At 47.0% G+C, this 23,894-nt stretch overlaps 1 protein-coding gene across 5 annotated transcripts in view; it reads right to left on the reverse strand.

Moving 5' to 3' along the window:
- The window catches only part of Ikzf1 (IKAROS family zinc finger 1), a 90,436-nt gene that overhangs the window by 43,045 nt on the left and 23,497 nt on the right, over positions 1-23,894 (reverse strand). The gene's annotated exons all lie outside the window — the stretch shown is intronic.

Genomic DNA, 23,894 nt, shown 5'->3' on the forward strand with positions numbered 1-23,894 from the left:
TCTGGTCACGAGCACCTGTGAACCTGGGACCAGTGGCCTGGAGACTAACAACCCTCCTATGGAATTCTGCCACCAGCTGCAGTTCACATGACGTTAATTCGCACGCTAAGAGGGCAGGGCACACAGAGAGTTCAAGTCCTTTACTATCTAGGGACAACTAACTGGTAAGGTCAGCCTAACAAAGTCTTTGCATTGTATGGTTCTTTTTGTAGGGAGGTCTTTAAGGCTCGTTCTCCATTTTCTTATTTTCCTTCCTCTCCTCTATCTCTCTTCTGGTCTCCCCTTATAAGAACTGAGCATGGCAAATGCTAACCACATCCTATCTTGTTTGGCCATCACAGCAAAGCTCTCAGGTGCTAGCAATGAACATGGCCCTAGCAACTGGCCTCCACGCTTTGGAAGTTGCCATGGAAATGGGCCCACAGAAGCAAGCACTGTTCAGGTCCCATCTCTACCTCATCATTTCTGTGGGACAGAAGAGTTACAGGTCGTCACCCCGCTGTAGCTTCCTCACAAGGAGACCCAGAAAATTGTCTGTCTCTTGAGAGAGCAGAGAAGACACCTGGCCCTCAGGAAATGTTGGTTGCTCTTTTGTTCAGGTGCCATTACCTTTTCCTGAGCTCAGTTCATTACTTAGAAAGCCTTAGGTTACTGGCACTTTCAGCAAAATGTCACGTCTCTCGGGAAGAACCTACAAAAGCCACATGTTCTTCCTAGTAGGGACCAGCAGTTTCTTAGGATCAGGGCATCTCAAAAAGTCCTGTCCTTCTTATCATTAGCACTTCTTGGAAATGAGAGAATTTCTTTCTTCCTTTCCCGTTTTTCTCCTTTTATGATTCAGTTGCATTTATTGGGAAATGGACAGAAATGAGTAGTTCAAGTCATGCGCTCTTCCCAGCTAAAAATCAGATGTATTGCACACATCACATCTCCCAATGGCTCCCCCGCAGCCCTCAAAGAAGCCTGGGAGCTTTCTCTAGGTGAGGGAGCTGAGTTGAGCATCTACTGTAGATTTCTTTAGTCCTTTAAACAACCCTTAGGAAAACACCCCCTATATTTTGCTAGAGAGAGAAGACTCACAGACAACAGACCTGCCCAGGGTCACCAGTGAGACTTAGCAAGTTATGGCTGTGCCCTAAGTCCATGGGACCTAAGAGCACACTCCGCCCAGGTCACCCCCTAAGCCCTGACATGGGTTTTTATAAACTTTCTGTTTCTCATAGTTAATGAAACAAGGCCTTTCCAATAAGTCAAACATCACTAGGGAATGCAGGCATTCCGGAAGTGGGTTCACAACCCCCCCGGGGGGGGTCACTTGAGAACTTACAAGAGGAAGATGTGTTTCTACCTCCAGAGTTTTTAAGCTGCCAGCACGACAGGAACACAACAAATGCAGCAGCCACTGCCAAGGGTCCCCAGGAGCACCAGCGGAAATGGGCCATGGGCCCTGGTTTCCTAGTGACTTGTCAGAATCATGTAGGTGACTCACGCCAGGGAGAGATCTGAGGTGGGCATGTAAGTGATCCTCTACCTGCTCAGAGTTATGGAGACAGTGTTCTGCCGTCCTGGGGTGGAGGGGTAGGAGGCTGGGAGCCATTCTAGGGCCCTCTGGAAGCAACAAGGACTGTCTGAGATGCTTGTTCAGTGGGTCACATAGGGACTGACTTAGGAATGAGGAGCCCTTCAAGGGAGGAGACCAAAACACCCCACAGGCAGAAATAGGGAAGTTGGGAGTCAACAGGCTTTTTGGAGGAAAAGCAGGATTATGAGGCAATGACGGGGAGGCCCTGCCCTCTGAGGCAGATGCATGAACCCCAGCTGCCATTGGAGAAAGGCACGGAATGGCCTGCTTTGGTCACAATACTTCTGGAACAGCAGCTATGAGGCAGGAAGCCCTGGACTTCCAGAGTCAGGCTTCTCTAATCTGTCCCTGTCCCTCCCGGCCTCTCCTAGCCCATCAACATCACTATCCCCAGGAGGTAAGGCTGTGCTCAGTGATTGTGACACTGTGTTGTGTGTCATATTGTAACTGGGTTTCCACATCCTCCTGACTGTATGGTAAGAGCTTGAGAAGAGGAACGAGGGTGAATATTGAAATATAGGAATACAGGAAAAGAGGAAGCTGCCCAAGACACCAGCCTAACTGAAATCAAAGAATTATGGAGAACTGACAGAAAGGGAAGTAAGAATAGGGAATCATACCAGGGGCTTAGCAGAGAGCTGGGGGACAACACACAATACCCAGACGCGCATACAGACATGCACAGGTACACACACACATGAATACTGGCACACACCCCCTACATACTTAGACACACGGAAGTGCAGGCATAGATACAGATACAGGCACAGGAAAATAATATACCCAACACACACAGCCCACATAAATACCCTCCTTCACACACACATGTAATGAATAGGCATGTATGCACAATTTGTACAACAATCATGCCATTAGATATATACAGGTACAAAAATCCAAACATACATACACATATATGTATGTTCACACACAGGCATATGTGCACACACATCCATACACAGCCCTTTCTTGAACTTAAAATAAGAGTTTGAGCTCTCCAGTCCTCGTCTCCACAGAAGAGTATGACGACCACCTTAGTTATTCAGTGCTAAAATCCAGGAACTAATGATACTTCTAGTAGACCACTCAAGTATTTGTCTCTTGTATCTTAGAAAAAAAAAAACAAACAAAGTAAAAACCACAATACGATTTTCTTACAGTCTAATAAAGATCCAGTGTTAGGGCGGAGACAAAAGCAAGCAAGCAAACAACAACAAAAATAGACTACAGAAACAGAAAACAAAAGTATATTTAGGAAGGGCACATTTAGAAACCTCTACAAGTCAGTTTTTGAATGAAGGGAACAGACGAAAAGAGAGTATCCCAGAAAAATGAGAACAAAATTACAAATCAACACGTTTGTCTGTGGCATTCTGTTCGTCGAGATAACCGGCAAGCAGAGTTGAGTCAAAGGCACCCACCGGCCAGAGTGTGGACACCGCTTAGCAAAAAGTCCTTATCTAACATGGCCACAGGCTTGCAGCAGAGCCGGCAGGGCCCACTGAAGAGGTTAGAAAACAGCCTGATGCAAATGGAAATTTCCCTTAGCAATCGGGTGAAAGTTCCCATTCTGCTGTCCCACGATGTCCCTGAAGTCACTGCTCCAGAGAAGCATCAGCCACCCCAGAGCTACTGTTGCTCTTACAACAAACTGATGCTCACACAGACTTCCTACGCCAGAGGCTCTGAGGATTGTTCCTGTTGATTTATTACTTTGTGATCTAGCATCTGACACTTCGACTTGCCACAAGAACGCCTTAGGTCAACTTAGTCGGTCTCTCTAGCCTCAGCTTCATGCGGTGGGTCTGTGTGTATGTCTGCCCCTGGGAGGCCACGCACTGAGCGGGCGAGGACTCTGCTGTGCTCGGAGCATTCTTCACACAAGACATTCTTACTCAGACACGACCATGTTCAGCCCTTCGCCAGGTCCCAGAAGGTGCACTGTCCCGCACAAGGACACCTGTATGGGACAGGTGTGTTTCTTTGTGAGTAAGAAGGAAAGTTCAGATGTCTCAATCCTTCCCTGGAAAATGGAGGCTGGGGAAGATCTGCCTCAGGAGGCTGGTGGGCAGGGATATGCAGAAGAGGGCTCTGCCACCCACTGAGTCCACCTTCAAAAAAAAAAAAAAACTCAGGCCCATCCCCACCTGTCAGGCTGTCTTCAAGGCCTCTGATGGGCACTCCCCTGGCTAGATGCTCTGAATGGTATCTTCTCTGTGTCACCTACCTCAACTATCATAAATTTTATCTTAAAGTATACACTGGAACCTGCAATGCCAGGTAAAAGAGCAGAAATACTGGAGACTATGTAAAACCACGTGCCTGGAGATTTATAGATGGCTGCCTGGGGTGCTGTGTCCCTGCTTTTCTGGTACCTCCACGTCCACACTCAGAATAAACAGCCCAATGCCATCTCCTCAAGCCTGGCATCCACTTTCTGTACTGGATGCTTCAGGCTGTGGGAAGGGCTGTGCTCACACATGCATAGGTAGAGAAAGGAGGTTACCCATCTCTGCCATGCCACCCTAGGGTAAGGGTAAAGAAACCCAGAGCAGTGGCTGCCATACAACCTTTATGCTGTCTTTCTCTCCATCCTATTCCCATAAGTGCCCCGGACCAGCAGCTGCACACAGCCCAGGGGAGCTGATAAATATGGACTTCAGACACGCGACAGGCAGACACGGCCCTTTAACAACCATGTTGCAGAGGGATTTAGCAGAGCCCAGGAACCAGTGCCCTCCAAGCAGAAGCTGGGGATTCTGCTTTCTCTGCACCCTTCTCCCACCCTAGTTCAGTGCCAGGCTGGATCCCAGAACTAAAGGTTCTGGATATAGGGTTGCCTGGTACAAGAGGACCTTCCCTGAAGAACTCAGGCCAAAGTTGTGACATGGAATGTCTTGGGTACAGAAATACTAAGAGGGTTGTTGATCCTTTGTAATAAATGAAATGAGAGTAATTTAGATATTTATAAAAATAATTAAAAACAATACAATTGAATAAAAGTTAATATTGGGAGAAAAGCCACATCTTCTAGTCCTTGGCCATCAGTCTGGCACTACAGTCTCTGGGACTTCACAGATGTAAGCTCAGGTAGGCGTGCTGGTTCTGGTGGCCTGGGCCTTCACTGGTGCTACCTTTGGTTCTCTTGCATATTGACAAGGTTTCCTTACTTGTGCCATTCGTTACCAGAATGTCCCGATGGTTGTGTAGATGGTTTAACTTGTGTCACCAGGGATTGCACTAGGTAGTCGGCCACACTATGTATGCTGTGACACCCACGGTGGCCTGGGAGAGGTGGTAAAGGCTGAGACAGCTCGTCATTGCAAGGTTGGGAGGAAGGGCTGAGGTCAGGAAAGTCAGTCCAAAAGCCTTGGAAATCTTGGATGCATAAGTTGCAAATGCCTTCTAGTGCAGGAATGAGCACTCTCCTTGTAGCCTGCTCCTGCCCCCCAGTAGCCCTTGGGACTCCGATCCTTACTTTTTGTCTTACGATCTTATGAAGAGATCTGACCGCGAAAGCAAGACCAGGGCAGAGACACAGGGACCCATATACCATCCATGAGCGCCAACCCATTTTCAACAACCAAGTTTAAACAACGTGAGACATATCTGAGGGGAAATGCACACTGCATGAAATTGGCAAAGTTTTACACTCTTCAGGGACAAGAAATTCATGTTACTGATGCTGCCAAGTTACGTCAGGGAAGGGGTCCAAGTAAAACACATTCTTAAATATAAAGACACATTTGGACAGCAGCTAAGGAGATGGGCATGTTTCACATCAACTTGAAGGCTTCTGGTTTAAAAGACGGAAATACAATGGAAGCTTAACTAGGAAGAATCTGAAGAGAGCAGGGGTTGAAAACGACAGCCTTGCAGCCTGACATAAAAATGCTAAGTTTAAAATGTACCCTCTTGAGAAGACCAGCGGATCCATACCTGGCCCCTGCTACCACCTCTCTGCTCACTCCTTAGCCATTCACGTCCATCTGCACTAAGCAATAAGCAGAATGGGGAAGAGAGAAGAGCCAAATACCAGGACGAGCAAATCCCTGAACTACTACAGCTCACCCACTTACCCTGGCAAATCCCCGAGACACCCACTCTGAGGATGAGGATCCCTGTTTTACACACTGCAGCAGGGAAATATCCTTTCTTATCTTAATCTTCAGCAGTTTAACAGAGGAAGAGACAGAACTCAATACGAGACCACAGCAGGCCTCTCAGAGCCAGCAGCTCCAGAGGCAAAGCAACTTCTCTTGAGTGGAGTGTGGGACCCGTGGGTTGACAAACACAAGCATGTTTTCTGCCCCTGGGGTTCTAACCATCTGAAATTTGAACAGAAGCGAAAACCTCAGGCCAATACCCCTGCTACATGGGAAGCAAGAGACACGCTTGCTGAAGGAGTGAATAAATCAATGAATGAGGCGTGGGAGTGTGACTCGGTTGTATACCATGTGCCAAGCACGCACGGCTGCTGGGCGCGGTCGTCATCAACACCATCACCATCACCATCAACAACACACATACGTCTTTAAGGACTCTCGGCGCAAGAGGTATCAAGCAGACTCAATGAATATTTTTTACACGCAATGGTTCAAGTGCACCAGAAATAGAATGGGGCAAGATTAAGTAGTTCAGAAGTTTTGGTCTCGAATGCCACCCCTAGCTCAATGACAGACTAAAAACACTGTCTGTGGTAGACTGGGAGCAGGAGAGCTTGTGCGTCAGACACGGCACATGGCTGCTCAATGACTGGCTGTGACGTTTTGAAGAGACTGCCCTCACAGATCTGTGAAAAGATAGCTCAGCATGGACGGCAGCTATGTGCAAAATGCGCGAATCTCAGGTCGGGCAAGAGTTTGATGTTGACTTCCAGGCCGTGCTACTGGGAGAGTAGATATGGAGCAAATACAGAACAACCTGAGATTAAAAACAGGAAACGGGTGAATTGAGTGCCCCTTCTGGGAAATGATGAAATGTGTTTCAACTTTAAGGTGTAACCATGAAAGGCTGAGTTTAATCAAGGTTCTTAAGTTGTACACTACAACATCTTTTTAAACATAAAAGCCTTCCAAATACTACGGTTCAACCCACTCCTCCAGTATCATAAGAATACCCCGGTGAAGCCCACAAACCATTCACCCCATCACAAAAACTACCTAACAAAGGGTACGACTACGAATAACTGCAAAGCGGTGAAGGTTTCAGAGTTCCTCGACCTGAACTCACAAGGTTTCTTAGTAGTCAGGGTGTTCGATTCTACCCAGAGATGTCAGCACACAAATTAAGTAAGCAACCAGGGATCTTTTTTTTTTTTTTTTGGTTTTTCGAGACAGGGTTTCTCTGTAGCTTTGGTGCCTGTCCCGGAACTAGCTCTTGTAGACCAGGCTGGCCTCGAACTCCCAGAGATCCGCCTGCCTCTGCCTCCCGAGTGCTGGGATTAAAGGTGTGCGCCACCACCGCCCGGCGCAACCAGGGATCTTAAAGCGAACCCCATAGTTCAGAAGCAGGGCTCACATTTAAAGGGGCTTTAACCCAGTAACTGCGTCAGACAGATCCACACTTTGTTTCCTCAGCCCTTGGCTCCGGGCCAGCTCCTGAGGCACCACCTGTGGCTCACTGACATCTAGCACTTGCAGACGAAGCAGCACCAGAGGCCAGCCCACCTAGCAAGGCCCTTCTGCCAAGTGACAGAGCAGTTGTCCAAATCATACCCAAGATCTACATTTATGAGTAACCCATGCAAATGAGCGGGATCGAAAGAATAGAAATGATGGGAAACCTGACAGTGTCAATAGTTTTACACTTCGGTGACACATTTCTAACGGTCAGGAGTGAGGCAGAGCTCTCTGCGGGCAACCTCAGCACCACTCGGCAATGGCCAGCAGCCCTCGGTGCCGGAGGGCCTGCAGTGCAGCTGCAGGGCTCCTTGCAACAGATGCACTGTAAAGAGCAGCGCAGAGGGGAGGGAGCTTCTTTCTCTTCAGTGCACCACAGGAGGGTGCAAACCAAACCTTGGAGACTTACTACTGGACCAGTGGCGAGGAGGAAGGTTTACAGAACTTGGTGAGATATCAGGGAAATATGTCTACACATGTCTCATCAAAACTGCTTTCTCCCTTCGCTTCTTGTGTGCATTGCAGTTTTTAAAAAATATTCTGTCCCCCCAGAAAAACTCAGGTTATGGCACATTCATCTATCCTCCCCCCCACCTGGAACATTAAATGCCTGGCAAATATGTCCTGAATGAAATTAGACTTGGTGCTAGATACCTGGCTGTAAAATGCCATTTGGCAAGGATTTGCTCTTTGGATGGCAAAGAAGGTTATGAACACATACACTTAAAGGAAAAGTCAGTAATAGCCTAAAGAGGGTTCATAGTACTGCAAGATTCAAAGACTAGAAAACTGAGCCTTTAAGCTGACCAGCTAAGCAAGCATGGTGACTGGCAACTCGACCCAGGGAACACTCTTTCAGCCTTGGACATGCACTTGGAAGTTCTCTGTCTACGGCATACAGGCCAGCAGGTCCATATCCAGCCCCTACAGCAACCATACCCTACATGACCCATGCATTAGCTGCCCATTGTTCAGGGTGTATCTCTTCATTCCTGTAAGTAGTTCATGGACATCTATTAAAAGATACAGAACAAGCACTCATTAAAGCTGTTGCCTCTGATCTCAAGTTCACTTTTCTCCATGTCTACCTACAGAAGCATTGCTCACTGCAACCACATCTGGTCCATCCAGTGTTCTGGTTGGTTTGTTCTTGATGGCCCAGTGCATTGTTCCAGGGAAGAGGGCCCCTGCTTGGGTGTTATCCATGGTCTTAAAACCATTTCACCCTTGTTCCAGTCTTCATGGCATGTGGCAGGGTGGCGGCACTTAAGAGAGGTGCTTTGCCTCAAAGAATGTGCCACAAATAACTTTCTGAGTGTGCCTATCCCCTCCTGTTTTTCTTTTTTTGAGGTGAGACTGTCACTAACAGCTCATTTATGAGGCATCTCTGACCAGCAAATGTTCTCCCATCTTCCTTGTTGGCACTCATGTAGATCTGAAAAGATTATGTGGTATCTCTCTGGATGCCACAATTCGAGGCTTCTAACTTCTCTGACAAACTCAAACAATTTCTGTCAGCATTTAACGGTGTGAGTGACATATGGAAAATCAAGCAAGGGCATTCTCTTGGAATTGCTCCAGGCACACAGCAGGAGAATCTTGGGATTTCTGTAATCCGTTCTAAACCAAAAGCTAAATATTTACATCTTGATTATAGCAAAACATTCTGTCTTCCAAGCCAGCTCCTGTTTCTTTGTGTATTGGAAGACGAACCTCTCTGACATGAAGGATGCAAAGGGGACTTCACCAGCAGCAAGCCAATGCATTTAACACAAGCCAGGAATGCTGTACCAACAGTGACAGATACATCTCCACACATCACGATTGCCAAGCATTCTTCCTCGCTGGTCCCCTGTCACTTAAACCTCCTAAGAAATCTTTCTGCATTTATATCCTGCTCTTGAAGGACTTAACACACTATGTGGCATGGCACCAAACCTCTCAGCTGACTCTCAGGAACTCTGAATGTTAGGAGAAAAATCAATTGCCAAAGTAAAAATCAAACTCAATCCAAGACCCAATGGATAAATCTCCTTGTGAAATAAACTTCACTGGAATAAGAACTGAACAGGGTGGGGCAGCAGTAGGTTCTTACTCCTCTAATTGAGAAGTATGGGGTGTTTGTGGGCCCCTTTAAAGAACTGTATTTTGAATAGATGGAAAGCAAGACTTTGACTTGAAGCCTGGTCCATTAGCTGTTTCCTCCTGCGGGTGTGTGTCTAGGGGAGCAGGGATCAACACAGAACTCTGAGCAGTTCAGCAGCCCAAACTCCACCATTTCCATATTTTATCCACAGAGTATCAAACTATCAAAACAGAAAAAAATGATGTTTTCAGCCAGACATGTTATGGAATAGAGACAATGAACCTCTTAAGGGCAGGGATCTTGTCCTATTCAACAATGCCCATGCATTCTACACAGACTGAGCTGAGATACACTGACCTAAGCAGGATAAAGACTATGAGCAGATCCTGCTGTTGAGTCAAATGTTCCAGGATGTGCAAGAGATACTTCTTCTGGGGAAACTGCTTAGGTTTGCTGGTAAACAGGAGACGAGGGATGTGACTGTAAAACTCTCATACATTCTTGTGTTTGTATTCAGGCAACGCACCAAAGGTGAGGGAGACAGCGGCCTTTCTACTCAGCCTTGTGTTTGCAGAACTGTAAGAGTTGATAACGATCATGTGCTTAAGAAGCCACATGTTCACAGGTCATTATTAGTGAGTCCCTTGGAGATCCATGCCTGGCTGTGACATGCTGTCTGCTAGCACACAGACGTAAGAGAAATGCATACAGGCAAGCACCCTCTAAAGAAGAAGCACAAATAGCAAGCCAAGGTACAATAGTTTTCGCTCTTTGTGTTTATTATATTCCAAGGTAAGGAGCAATTAGATAGAAGAAGGGGATGTTCAGTGGGCCTAATGTCTCACCTGCAATTGGAAGGGCTCTCACTGATGAGAAAGCAGTGATGTTGCAGACAGAAGCAAGGAACTCCAGATGGACAGACTGAGCTCAATGCTTGCTGTCTCACCCCCATCCCCTACCCCATGCTGCTAGCACCTACAGTGAGTGACCTGCCTGTTGACTGGTTTAAATGGATGGCTGAATCCACATGGTGTTTGAGTGGTCTTTTACCCAGCGTCTTTCGTGGAATTGGGACCTCTCGGCCTTGCAGCAACAGGATATTGCTCGTAAGCTGTGCTTGCATCTGCCTTGCTCCATGGGTACTGGGTGTGGGAGAAAGGTATTAGCATCAAAGGCCGGCCATGTATATTCGCTATCTGTTCCATCCATGTTCAGACAGAAGCTATTACAGAAATGTATCACTTGATAACATGGATATTCTTGAAGAAGAAACGTATCCTGAGGGGTTTCATCCCCATGTGATCATCAAAGTGTATGAGGTACAGACACAGATGGCTGTGGTACCATGAGCAGATACCATCAATGGGACTGTCACATACGTGGTCCGCTGGTGACTCAAATATCATTTACTAAACATGACAGCTTTTGCCAAGAGAATGGTCACACTGCCATCAATGAATTCAATAAAAGCAATGAAAGCTATGAACTTCAGTTCACCCAGCTAACCATTTCCATAAATATCTAAGAGAATTTTAGGTGTCCACAACCAGCAGGTGACTTCTGCCCAACAGGGTGCCTGGGAAGGAGCAGATACTTAACCCACATCTGTCTCAACAGCACCTTCAGTTGTCTCTTGAGTTCTAAAACGTTGAATCCACCGAGAAAACACTCCCCTTTAGGTTCAAGTCTGAAGAACAACCAGAGGTAAGACACAGTGTATATTTAACTCTTTAAAGGACCAGGATCTTGTCCACCGGGGACTCTCATGACACTCACTCCAGAGGTTGGAAGTAGGTGCGGTGGCAGTATTCTGGAGACTACACAGTTTTGAGAAATATGATGGGAATTATTTCGATTCCTTATTAGTTTTCACAACTAGGTAGGATTAAACAAACCCACTTCTACTTCAAAATTTGCTATAATAATGCTGGTTCCAATCTGGAGCAGTCAACAAAGTCAAGAATCTCACGTGCTCAGGAGCGCTGGATTTATAACTATGGAGACTGCACGGTAAGTTTTCTGTGATACAGCCAGCTAGATCATTGCACCACAACAGATCCCGAACCAGGGAATACCTAACTCACTTAACAGGAAGCAAAAAACAAAGCTAGTCACCTTGAGACATGTGGCTTTGACCCTGCTAGTTACCACCAATGGGCACATAAAGATGCTCCGGGTTCCTCAGGACAACAGGACTGTATCTGATGGTTCTGCCATGCCTCTTGAGCAGAGTGCTGAGGGTAGATCAATGCAACACAATCCATCTGTTGGTTCCTAGATCCATTCAAGCAACCAAATTCCGATGATAATGCATGCATGATCAAATAAAGGAATAGAGGGAAGAAGGAAGGGAGGAATAAAGGAATGAGGGAGGGAAATGAGAAGTAGAAATAGGGAGGGGAGTCAAGGGTAGAAGAAAAGAAGGGAAGGGAGGAGAGTGGGGACAAAGGAAGAAGGGTGAGCATGAGGGAGGGAAGGAGAAAGAATAAAGGGGGAAGGGAGAGGGAAAGAGGGAAGGAGGGAGAGAAGAAAGAAGAGAAGACAGAGGAAGAGACAGAAAGAGGACAGGGAGAAAAAGGGAGTGAGAAAGGGAAAGGAGGGGAAGGAAGGGAAGGAGGGGGGGAGGGAGGGAAGGAGGGAGGGAGGGAGAGTCATAAGACAATAACAATACAAAGCCACAACGACAGATCCTATCTCTGTGCTCTGGATCATGGTGTGCTCAGGAAACCCAGCAGCCGCATGCACAGGGACACGCCCTGTCTCCTGAGCTGTAAGAAGAGCAGTGGGCAGTGGCAGTGCAGACATCCGCAAGGCTGGGGTCTGTGCTGGCGCCAGGTGTGGCTGGAAGCCTAGGGGGTGGGGGATACCAGAGCCATCCGTGCCTGGGCCTTCAGAACAGCAGTGGGTGCTGAGGCAAACACGAGGTTTACAGGAAGGAAGCTGGCCTCTGTTTCTCCCTTAAAATCCTTTCCAACCCCTTTCCTCCCTGTTGCTTCATTAGGTTGCAGCAGCAGTCTGTAGGAAGTAGCAAGAGGATTCGGTGGCCACCATTTTTTTTTTTTTTTTTTTTGTCAAAACCAGTTTCAGAGCAGTGTCTCTGAGGCTCCATTTGCTGGGAGCTGTCTCCGGGCTTTTCCTGCAGAGCAACCGCCATGTTCTGTAGACATTTAATCAAATAAATAGCTTTGCACCAAGACCACAGGAGAACCCAGGAATAAATGAAGGGATGGATGGACGCCAGGTAGTAGTGGTGCAAGCCTTAAATCCCAGCACTTGGGAGGCAGAGGCAGGTAGGTCTCCGATTTTGAGGACAGCCTGGTGTACAAAGTGAGTCCCAGGATAACAGGATAGCACAGCCATACAGAGAAACCCCATGTGGGGCCAAATAACAAAAAAAGGGGGCGTGGAAACAAAAGCTAGCATTACCCCGTCTCTGAGCTGCGGTCCGCTGGGGTCAGGGAAGCAGATGGGCTCCCAGGCCACTGATGCTCTGCACATACCGCTCTCCGTGCTGCAGCAAACGCCTGCAGGGCCGGCTGCTAGAACACTGGGGTCCACAATAATTGAAGGGCACAAATGGGACAGGACTCAGACTGAGCAAAAGTCCGTACTTTTGACGTAGAAATAAAACTCAGCCTAACCCCATAATATTTTTCTATAATGTAATTAGATCCTTTTTCTCAGGAAGTCTCAAGCTCTGCCTACCTGGGGCTACAGCTCAGTGCTAGAGCACAGTACTGAAAAAAAACCAAATGAACCCCTTACAACCTGCTGGCTTAGTTGGTTCCTGAGCATAAGAAAAGCGACCAATTCAAATTGAGAGGTGATATAAGCATCAAATACACACTGGGCTCAAACACTTAGTCCAAGGGAAAAGTAAAAGTTCTCACTTTAAAAAAATCCTACTTAGAGTGAGTACATATCTGTAATAATATTTGGGTACATTGACTAAATAAAATATAGTAACATTAATTTACCTATGCTGTTTTTTTTCCTTTTTTGAAAAAGAAAATAAAATATAGTAACATTAATTTACCTATGCTAGTTTTTTTTTTCCTTTTTTGAAAAAGAAAAATTCCTTTCTCTAGGGAATTCAGAAACACCTTTGCATGTGACTGCATTTTCAGTAGATAGTGCCACACTAGGACAGGCGACTCACGCATAGATGCATTCCAGAAACACTGTCTACCATGTGTCTGGCGTCTATGAGGCTCCTGACCCAGACAAGGGTTGCTCATGGTTGTGGGGCAAGCCTGTCAAGGGATGGCAGCAAGTCTGGACATGTGTGTGGTACGAAGGCACAGAGCAGGTTGAGAGAAGGGTGAATATCCCACCAATAATAAAAGTAGTTACTGGACTATGAAAATACACCGGTAAACATAAACCCTTAACAGGTGTTTCTATACCCATCAGCACAAAGGCAAATGCAAAAACCAGCGCGAGGACCACAAGAAAGTAACAGGCCTCTAAAACTGTAAGGAAATGCACATGGTTTTACAGCAACCAGCCAGCATCTTCTCAGGACTAAAGCTTCTGCGCTGAAGTCTCAGCATTTCTCCCCACAAAACACTAGTTTCACTAAAGGCCATTTCAACTGTCAGGCCAGAATCAAACAAGTGGTCACCACGCCAGGCAATAGTTAATAGTCATTATTAAACATTATGGTGTAAACAGAAGCTGAAAGAAGCACTCTGGGGTCACTGGAGATTCGTATTTTTATTGCAACCAAGTTCAAGCAGAGTGTAGAGACATTGTGGGAGCAGTCAACATTTTGCCAGGTCCTAAGAATAATAATAATAACAATAATCATATAGTTGCCTACAGGGCTGTAATAAAAAAGTCTTTTTCTCATTTCAGCAAGGTTTCCCTTCTAGGGTGACAGTCTTTCATTCGGAAAAAGTGAATACCCACAATTGCCTGGGCCCTGCCGGGTAGCGGGAGCCAGCCTGGAAGCCAGCCGTTGATCACACGTCACAGGTTACACTCTGCTGGATGGGGAAGATGGCGGCTGTTCAGTGCTTCACCGGAATCCTGGCCTGGTGACTTCCGTGGAAATCACAGCCTGCAGCCACATCCACCGTAGGGGAAGTGCTGTCCTGGCAGCCAGCCTTGCAAAGACACACCTCAGAACTGTGGCCAGCAGTGCCTGCCTTGACCTGACTTCTGACAGAGGTGGCAGGGATGGCTCAGAACCAGAGAAGTGAGTTCCAGCAAGTGTCACGTGCTTCAGAGCCCCAAGAGTGCTGGGTCCTTCCACGGTAGGGTGAGCTTTGGATCACCCTCCCCCACATTTGCATACTGCTAAGCCTTACTGAGAAAGTAGCTTCACAACCACCCCAGGTGCAGGGGTCAGGGAGGGAGTCCGCTCTTGATCTGTGCCCGGACTTCTGGGCCCAGCATAACTGGTAGATTCGGCAGAAGGGCTCTGGTTTCTTATGAGGCAGAGGGCAGTTGCTACAGGAGGCCACATTTGTGATCCCCACAGCAGAGAGCCAATGGAAGCCACTACTTGGGAGTCAAATTTACCCTTTATTGGACAGATAGCTATCCAACCCCACCATACTTCATTGTAACTGTCAAGATATGAAAATTACATCAAGCCAGCTCTCAATTCAAACCAAACTAAAACAAAAGAAAAATAAAAAAGGCCTAATTTGTAGCATTGACCAAATGTCTGTGGTGTAAATACTTCTAACTATGGTAGACTACAAATTGTTCAATTAAGAGTCTGGGAGCATAAATAAATCTCTCCAAAGTGTGCTGATTTATCTGGCTCCAGGCTAACTGAAGCAAACATTCTGAATTCTTTCCAAGTTTCTCTTATTCCCCCCCGCAAAAAAAAACAAAAAAAAATTCCCAGGAAAAGTTTAAAATTTTGGGCAGACCTGTGATGTGTTGAGTGTATCGGGTACAGGCCAGAAGCTGGGACCCGAGCCTCAGGACCCGAGGAGGAAGCTTCCTACAACCCACTGCCTCCCCCAGCAGGCATCTGCACTGCACTCAACTGCTCCTCTGCAAACTTGAAGGGTGCTGGGTAGGTTTGCTGTCTCTACTTAAACCTTTCTGCTTTTGCATAAAAGGAAGGGAAGCTGCTTTTTTTTTTTTTCTGGGTTATATTTACACTTCCCAAATCAGAAAAATGTCCTAACCAGATAGGAGGACAGGTGGCAACTGGCAACCACAGCACAAAACCTGTTTTTTTTTTTTTTTCCATTTCTTTCTGAAACCCCATACAGAAGGAAAGTTAACGGAATGTCAGTTGACTGCTCTACATACAGAGTCCCCAATGCTTTCAAAACACGGAGAACAAAGCAGAAAATGACACTGAGACCAAAACCCAGAAACAGAAAGTAGAACTTGTCTTATCTACCCTGAGGCCCTTTCATCTTGGACTCTCCTTCGTCTCTCTCGGCAAATTAGTGGAGCACGATCTGAATTTTGAATTTTGAAACGGTCCAGAGTAAGGTGAAGAAGATAAGATGAATACTGGGTTTTAGTTTTAGAAACAAACCATTTTCCACAGTCAGTCTGAACATCTGGAGACACAAAGGGAGAAAACCAGGAAGAAAGGATTTACCTCCAAGATGGAATCCTGTTACCTCTTTTGGTTCAATTTTCTACAGTATACTTTTAATTTCTGTGTTGAGGTCTGGAACATCATGACCACAATGAAAAGTCTTAACCTGCTGAAGACGGCCTGTGTGAACTCGAAAGCTGTCCTGTCGGGGAGACACTGAGGATGACATTCAAGTCAGTTTCTCACCTGGAAGCTATATGGAGCTTATGTGGTTGCCACAGTGACCTGGGTGGGGTAGCGCTGCTGGTCATGTGGCAGGGACAGCCTCCCACAAAGCCTCTGACCTCTGCCCCCAGTAGGAGTTAAGTCATTATGAATAAATAAAGAAGGTGGTGAGCATCTGATCCTGCCTTGTTTTCTCTCCTTGACTTCAAGCCCTTCTGCCTGCCCTCCCCTCTTTCTCTGTCCTCAGTAAGACAACACCACCCAACATTCCATCCTCACTGCTGGGACACTGCCCTACTATACCGGACAACAGGTGCTGAGGGCACCTCAGGAAGGATATCAAGGCCAACACCACCCTGTAGGGACGAGGTGTGACTCTAGGAAGGAAAGGAAGGCTTCAGAACACCTTCTTGTGGGTCAGGCTTCTGAATCCAAAGGGAGGGAGCAGGGCGCCATGGGAACCACCTTGCTTGCCTCCTAGCACTCTTAGCTCAATCTTTTCTTTTTCTCCAGTCCTACTTCCTAAAGTGAATTTAAATATTCTCATCTAACGCACCAGCCTGGAAATCTTCTTCAGCTAGCAACTTTCTCAGCTCCTTTTTCCACCCCATCTGCTCTTTCCATCCCCCCTACTCCCCACCCCCATCCTGCTGCTCATCCTCCCCATTTGATCTTTCCACGCCCCCGCCCTCCCTTTCCATTCCCCCCTGCTTCCCGCACCCCCATCTTGCTGCACACCTGCTTGACCTCCCTGGCAGTCTGGTTTCTGCCTGCATCTTGTTGAGATGCATTTGGGAATGCTCAAGTGACCCACACCCTCCTTGGAGATCACTTCCTGTGCACCCTTTGGCATTTCTCACCTTGGCTACACGTCTCCTGTGTGGCTTCCATGCTCTATTTCTTCTGAGAAACTTCACCCAAACCATAGGACGTGTTCTCCTTCGCCCTTTTCTCTTTTCTACTCAATTAAAGACTACTGTTCCTACAAGGTTTCCAATGTTGGCCTGAGGTTACATATTGTCCTATGTAGTAGACTTTACCCAAAGACGGAACTTCTGCCTCTTCTATCCCTACATTCCAGCTAATTCCCTGGCTTGGAATCCTCATTGAATTTTATCTCAATCAACTTTGGATTCCCCACTTGGCTCAGCAGAATCACCGTCGCCCCAATCACCGCAGTTGGTCACTACACACAAGGACCTAGACCAAGTCAGTAGACAGACACCATCTCTACCTGCTTTCTTCTTAGCCACACTGCCTCCGGGCACAGGTTCAAACACCCTTCTGAGGAGACCAGTTTAAGGAGACCTGCAGAGACTATCATGAGAACAAACTCTAACATGCAGATCAGCTGGGCTATCACTGGGCCAGCCTGTTGGGAAGGGCCCCTTGCCAGCACCACTGCTCACACGCAGACCAAGCTGCTGAGGTCCTTCAGGGCCTTTGCTTCTCAGCATCCTTCTCTCTTTCCTCAACTCTACCTACAGTCAAAATAGGGCCAGGTCCCTCTCATACCTCTGCTCAAACCATGAATCTGAGCCTCAGTCCAGTTAGGGAAAACTCTTCCTTGTATATATTCTCTAAGAAAATCATATTCTTTCATTGCACCATTGGAATACAGGCATCACTATCCAGCCATTCCTTAGCTGTCATGGGTTCCAAGGCAGTGGCCCAGGCCATCTTGTACACTAAAGGGCTCTAGGAATAGTTCTGGGGTCTGATGGGTTTACCTGGTCCCCGAGGGGTCAGACAACCCAAACAAAGCCGAAAGGTGACACAAACAAAATCTACATAAATACTAAAATGAATTAAGCAGAGGATGGGGCGGGGCTGTGCTTTGCACCTAAGTGGTTCTGCTTTGGATCAGATATTAAGGAAATTTCAGGGCACTGTGGTCACCATTCTACAAATATAAGGAAGTGAACGGGTATAGAGTGGCCTTTGCGTACAGGAAGAGACTAGGGCAAAGTATGAGCCATACCCCCCCCCCACCTGACCCTCCATCAGCACACTTGTCTACACTCTCTCTCCACCAGGGCCTGGCAGAGGTGCCTTAGGCTTCTTGTGCTCAGGGGTTTGGAGTTGATGGTTCAGACAGGAAATTAGTTCTTTCAGGGGGCCTTGAGTAACCCTCTGTTGGGACCCAGGGAATGATCTCATTTTAGGCTGTGTCTAGGCTTCTGTGCCAAGCCACTTACTTAGGGACAGGGTCACCCAATTGAGATGACATGTAATTTTTGTCATTAGCATGACACGAAGACACTCACAACACCATGAGTGCTGGCCGGGGTAAACTCCACGCTGGGGTGTAACTTGCATGCATCGCCTGGGTAGGGTAAACTCCTCATCCTCTAGGTGCAGAGATGGTAGTCACAGCAGAGCTGATGAGACAGGGGCTCCAACAGCTAGCTGAGAGCCAGCATCTCCAGGAAAACAGCAGTGGTATACTATCAAGCTTTTTGGCCAGTGAGATGGCTCAGGAGGTAAAGAACTTGCTGTCAAGCCTGACTTCAATCCCTGGTACCCACTTGGTGGAAAGAAAGAACGAACTCTTGTAATTTGTCTTCTGGCCTCCACACATGCTCCAAGGCACATGCATATTACACCTCTCCACACCTCAAAATAAGTGCAATAAATATTAAAAAAGCAACAATCACACATTCATCTCACAATACACAGCACCTATACACATCACCATACATGCACACCCATACCACAAACATTATGTACAACATACACACTATACAAATTGCACACATAAATACCATATATATATATCATACACAAGCCCCTTACACATCACTCACAAGTAACTCATACCACACATATACATGCCACATGCAAGCTATACACATACCCCACACATAAATACCACACACAAGACACAAACATACATATCACACATAAACTACACAAATCACACATGCCACACACACACATACATAGAGCATATATATGCCATAAAAATGCCACAAACATACATACCACATGAATACCAGACTACCAGATACACTATCTACACATTGCTACATACAAATACACATGCGACTACACAATCTCAGATATATACTACATAAGACACCATACACACATACATACGGTGCATATGCACATATATTCACATATAACATATATGCATCACACACATGCCAATATGTCACACAGTACACATATATACCACACATCATATATACACATGTGCTATATAACATATGCATACATAGCATATACAAATACACATATACACACAACACACACATTTCTTACATGCCTCACACATATATGCCACACACATACCATACATGTTTATGTATCACAAATATACATGCATAAAAATATTACAATCCATATTCACACATATGTACATGTGCACAGATATACATATATGTGTATATGCCACACACAAGAACACATAAACAAGCATACATATGTCTACCACACACATAAACAAATACACATCCATCCATCATACATACAATACATAATCTCCATGTACACAGAAGCAAGTAAGCATGCACACACAGGTGCTGGCAAGCAAATAACAATTTGCATTTCCTCCAAGGTATGGTCTTAAATTCCTGCTGCTTGGTCTGCATCGTGTAAACCCAAGCCCAACCAAAGATGGCATGTGTTGCACAGAGTCACTTCCAAGATCAGGCATAACCAAGTGTCAGTGAAGATCACTGTGATTCCCACTGGTTGACAGATTAAGGGAGATACAGAAGGCATAAGGCTTGGTTGGCAGTCTGCAATTCTCATTTCTGGAGGCTGCAGACACCCATCAGCCTCTTGGGCCAAACGTGGAAAGAGAAAGAGGGTGGGAAAACCATTTTTATAATACTACTTAGTATCTCATGTTTTGAGAAATTCATGAAATAGGGATACTTCTCGGCTGGTTGGGATATGCCTATGGAGTGGGAGAGGGCACGCCAGTGGCTGTTACAAGCATTCCAAGGTAGAGATGGACAGAGTGTGACAGATCTGCCCCACTGAAACCACAGCATGGAGCATTCAGCTCCGAAGAGGAACAAGGGAGCAAGAAAGAGAAAGCAAAGTGCACAAAAAGTCAACCTACATTCTCCAGACATCCCCAGAGAAGAGAACCCGGGGTCAGCAGTGGCTCCTGAGGCTGGAGACGCTGCCTGCTTGCGCCTTCAGTCCCTGCACTTTCCGCAGCTGCTCAGATACTGCCAGATAATTCTCCTTCCAAGCTGAAGTGGGGCTATCGCTTCAGAAGAGATGCATTTCACCGATAAAAACAACTTCCTCTAGCTGCTGATTAGATAAGGGGGCTCACATCCGCACTTGAAGCAAGCTGCCCACTCTCCAGCCAGGCCTGCTGTCTCTCTTCAAGTCCTGAAAAACTCCATCAAGCCCCTCTTCCCTCTCCTAGGCCTAAGGGAATCCTCATAGCTGCCACCCACCCTGAGGATCACCCTTGCCTGCCTCAAGCTGACCATGGAGACAGGAGAAATGTAAGGATGGTAGTGTCGGGGGGAGGAGGGGATAAGCCTTGGTATATAAGTATGTCTGAAATGCCACACAGAAACCCAGAGTTTGGATGCCAACTGAAGCCCAAACTAAACGCCACCCTCTCCATAGGAGAGGACTTGGCTCCAAGACTATCAGTCAGTTACAAAATAAGTGACAATATATTTTATATGCCCTCATGTAACACAATACCATCTACACTGCCTAAACGCAGTGAAAACTTGAAAACTTGAAAGGATTGCTTATAGTTTCTGTTTCAGTCCTGCCCTCATGGCTGAATCAGTGTAATGAATGGAGCAGAAAACAAACCAAAAACAACAAACGAACAAAATAAAAACTAGGTTAAGGTTTTTACACACGTCCTTATTTCTCTTAGGATTCCTAGAGGAACGGAAAATGCAGATTTTACTTCATACCTTCTCTCCACTTCCATCTAAGCTAAGGAGAGCCAGACTCTGGCACAAGCACTCTTTAGAGGCTGTGCAGGGCCAGCCTCTCTCAGAACCAGCAGATGAAGATCAGACTGAGATGAACTCAAAGGGAAATGGAGAGTTACACAGCCTAGAATACACACACCCTCGCAGTGTTCCTCCCATTCCTTCTGTCTGGGTTCTGTACAAGGCTGTCCCAATGTCAGGGGCCGAGCAGCCCCTGAAGCCACCACTCAGGGTGATTTGGGAGCACCTAGTCCAGCCTCGGGCAGGCCTATGCCTCTGCTGGCTTTTCCCCTGGACACTATGCTAAGCCAGTGTCCCTTGCCTGGTCTTCTCGTGGCGTGTGTCTGTGCTGTTAGCCTGGAATACCCCTCCCTACACTCCAGGTCTCTTCTCCCTCTGCTCGGACTTCCCTGTGGTTGCATTCAACATGGAGTGGTACTCTGGATTCTCAGTGTTTGCCCACAGCCCAGAGTCCTCAGCTTGTCGAGTAGGAAGGGCGGTGCAGCTCTGGTCCCTTCTAGGTCACACGGGGCAAGAGCAAAGCCAAACCAGGAGAAAACTCCCCAGAAAGAAGTAGTACTGAGCAAAGGAGGGGAGCGTGGAGCTGCTATTCTCTTTTCCAAGTCGCCCAGCTCTGTCTAGACTTCAGCTTGGACATCATCCCACAGGAAGGCCTTCACGAGGCCCTGGAGTTCTGTGTCAGTGCAATGGTTTCTGCACTCCCTGCAGCAAACAAGCGAGACTTGGTAAACTCAGGGCTGCCTGAAGAGGTCAATGGGTGCTTCCTCAGCTTCAAATGGTTTCAGACACAACCACTTCAGAGAGCTGAGAGTTCTCTCAATTTTAAAGAGACCACTTCAGAAAGAACAAGCCACAGTGTCATTAAATAGACCATTCTGATGACTAAATCCCTGCTTGCCAGAAAGTTCTCCTTTGGGTCTGACTTAAATTCTTCAAGCTGCCCTTCACATCTTTTGTTTCTTCTCATTCAGACTTTGAAGAAAATGGGGGGGGGGGCAGTACTGGTGCATGTCTTGCTCTGCATGTGACTGTCATTGTCCCAATATTTATACATAGATCTAGGGTGGCCTTTCAGCATCATTAGAAAAAGCAGCAGTGTGTGAAACCCTAACTTTCAAGTCCTGGGAATGACCCACTAACCAGTTGGGGGTTGGTTTCTAGTGTTTCCTACTGTTGATTTTCCTACTTGGTCTGCTCTTGTCTGGTGCTAGAGATGCTTCTAGGATGGGTCACAGCTGTCAACAGCAGGCCTGCCTCTCTCCCATTGAGTGACCCAATCTCCTCCACCCTCACTGCTGGTCAGTTCTGACCATGCCTCCCTAAACTGTCCACTCTGATGGCTCACACCCAGATTTGAAGTCAGTCTCCCCTTCGGTACTGTCCTATTATAACACATTTTTCTCTTTTCTGGCTGATTTCAGTTTGCTTTTTTTATGGGTACGTCACCCTCTCCCCAGACAGAGGTTCTCTGTGTAGCCCTGGCTGTTCTGGAACTCACTTTGTCTACCAGGCTGGCCTCAAACTCAGAGGTTCACTTGCTTCTGCCTCCAAGCACTGGGATTTAAAGGCGTGCACCACCACTACCTGATGTACGTATTGGTTTTTAATTAATAAATCCATTGTCTCTTCCTGGTGACCTGCTGCCTGTTCCTCTCTCACTCCTGAAGCTACACTGAGCCCCTTTCTCCAGGGCTGTAAATCCTGGGATACACAATATATGCTTTCCCTACCTTTTACTTTTTGTCTGCCATTCTGTCTTCTGCTTTTTTTTCATCTGGCCCACAAAGTCATCCTGGGGCATGTGGTAGTTACTCTTGCTCACTTGAGGAAACTGAGGCTTGGGGAAGATGAGAAGCTCTGCCCTGAGAGTCACAACCCGGGACTAGGATTCTGGAATGTGTCCTTTCTGGGACTGGCCCTCCCGCATGACCACATCCCTCTTACTGACTCCCTATCTCTATGGTGACTCTTGCTTCCTCCTACTGCCCTCTGCTCCCATCCCAGACTCCCCTGGCATTTTTGACTCCTTGGTTCTCATGAGCCATACCATGGGACAGTGTGGTGAAGTACTGCTTCAACTTTATTTCCTTCAATCTGTGAATTCCCCTACATGTTATCTTCACACCATTTTATTGAATGTGATAGTCTGCAAGTTACGAAACCCACAGCCTGCAGCTGACATGTGGAACAGTTGGCGCTCCTTCAAGAGTCACACAGGACCAGCTGGCCACCATGTAATGTGGCTGGGGGCGTTTCTAGGGCAGATCCTCACACCCCTTTCCCACATCTTATCCTCTGGGCTTTTTCTCTCATTTTCCCGGCAAGTGACTCTTTGGCCTCTAGTTGCCCATGAGAACCTTTGCTCCCTCTATTTGTGGGACCCACTTCAAATGGTCTCCCCTGTCTCCAGGGCCGAGAGAACGGCTAATGTCAAATCAGGCGAAAAGGTTTACCGGGGCCTTTTATTTTCTCAAGTTTGAAAAGACTGTTTTCTAAACTCTGCTCTGAGAGGAAACTGAACTGAAAATTGTGCATGGGGACAGTCAGGGAGAGGAGACTCTGGAAATGACAAGTCCAAAGGAATTCCCACACCGAGAGTACCTGGGACTGAGTACTTTACTCGGGATGCAAGGGACACAGTCTGTCACGGAGTCAGCCATGGTTGGTCCCCACTCACACGGCATGGTCACAGGGATAAGGTGCCTACCGGCTTTTGCTGGCACTCGTGACCCATTCATCTATGACAAGTGAAGGACACGTCTTCCCTGCTCTCCAGGAACCAGCCTTGTTTTCAGTTCCCTAAAGCATGCCTGCAGCATGATGATTCTGCAGAGGCTCCACGGCAGCTGTGGGATTGCAGGGCAAGCCCACCTCTTTCTCCATGAGAACCAAGTCAGCAGCCCGACTCTAGCGG

Source organism: Chionomys nivalis, chromosome 6 (assembly GCF_950005125.1).
Source record: "Chionomys nivalis chromosome 6, mChiNiv1.1, whole genome shotgun sequence".
NCBI lineage: Eukaryota > Metazoa > Chordata > Mammalia > Rodentia > Cricetidae > Chionomys > Chionomys nivalis.